Consider the following 1,709-nt stretch of genomic DNA (forward strand, 5'->3'; position numbering starts at 1 on the left):
AGTGGAGAGCCTCTTCAAATGCAGTCGCTGCATGCAAGACTTCCACTCCCATGTGGGCCTGTACAGCCACAGCAGACACTGCACAACCCTCAGCAGCTAACACAAAATTCTCCAGGCACAGATCTATGGTCTTTCAAGACTCATAGATGCCTATCTGATCTGATATATGTATATACATTTATGTGTATGTATATACACACATACACACACACACACATATATATATATGTATATACTCTTATATGTCTATGTATATACACATACACATATATACACACACACACACACACATATATATATATATATATATATATATATATATATATATATATATATATACACGTGTGTTTGTGTGAGTATATATAATATATGTATCATATATATATATACACATATATATATATACACATATATATACATATATGTATGTGTGTATATATATATATATATATATATATATATATATATATATAGTGAATTTGTATAAATACATACAAACGCAATTACAGATGCACAATTGATATAACAGGGCATCTATTTTGCTGGCCTAATGGGAAAAAAGTTCCGTGTGATTATCCCCTTACATACAATATTTTAAATTAATGGGTTATTCCCCTCCTGCCTAAAAAAAATAGCATAAAATTAATAATAATAAACATTGGAATATCCAATAAATATAAAAATGTTTTGTAGCCCCTGAAATGCAGTTATTATATGTTTATTACTTGCAAATAACTTCCAAATTAATGATAGGGTTGAATATTTTGACCAGAAGGGGAAAACAAAATGTCCTGGAAACGATGGGTTAATTCATTTCGTTCTACTGCTGCTGCTTTTGCACCTGATGATGATGGTGGTGGCAGCGGTGGCGGTGGTGGTGGCAGCGGTGGTGGTGGTGGTGCACCAGTGGTAAAGGGACAATGACTGGAAGAAGCATAGTGGGGGGGTAGTGGGAATAATGATGGTAGCAATTGTAGTGATGATGATATTGGTAGTGGTGATGGTTGTTGTAGTGGTGGAGATGGTGATGATGCTGATGATCTAGAAACTGATGATGATGATCCTCAAGCTGCTGCTGATGATGATGATTCATGGTGATGGAAGAGAAGATGGTGGGAGTGGTGGTTGTGATGAAGATGATGGTGTTGGTGGTAGTGGTGGCAGCAGCGGCGGTGTTAGTGTAGCGATGGTGATACTTGGGGTATATGATAATGGTCTTGAAGATGATGCTGGTGTTGGTGGTGGAGGTGACGACGGTGGTGATAATGATGGGGATGATGGTGATGTTCTTAGTTAATGATGATGATGATGACAATGTTTTTCTCATTATTTCTAGTTGCTGTGGAACCCCATTCATTCTGCCGCCAGGACCTAAATTGTGCGTCAAAGAGCTTGGCAATTTCCCTTTTTATTAATTATCTGCCACACAGTTCTAAAGCTTCCTTTCAAAGTCCCATTATGCTACACTATAAAAGGATTCTCGGAAGAATAATCCCTAATAATATTGAAATAATAATACTTTCCAATTCTTCTTGTTTTTTTATTAATTTATTACATATCTTATCTTTATGTTAAAATAAGTGTGTGTGTGTATTATTACATATATTTTTTATATTTTTCATATATAACTATATATATTTATATGAGATATATATATATATGAAATATATACATACATACATACATATATATATATATATATATATATA

Source organism: Octopus bimaculoides, chromosome 3 (assembly GCF_001194135.2).
Source record: "Octopus bimaculoides isolate UCB-OBI-ISO-001 chromosome 3, ASM119413v2, whole genome shotgun sequence".
NCBI classification, from domain to species: domain Eukaryota; kingdom Metazoa; phylum Mollusca; class Cephalopoda; order Octopoda; family Octopodidae; genus Octopus; species Octopus bimaculoides.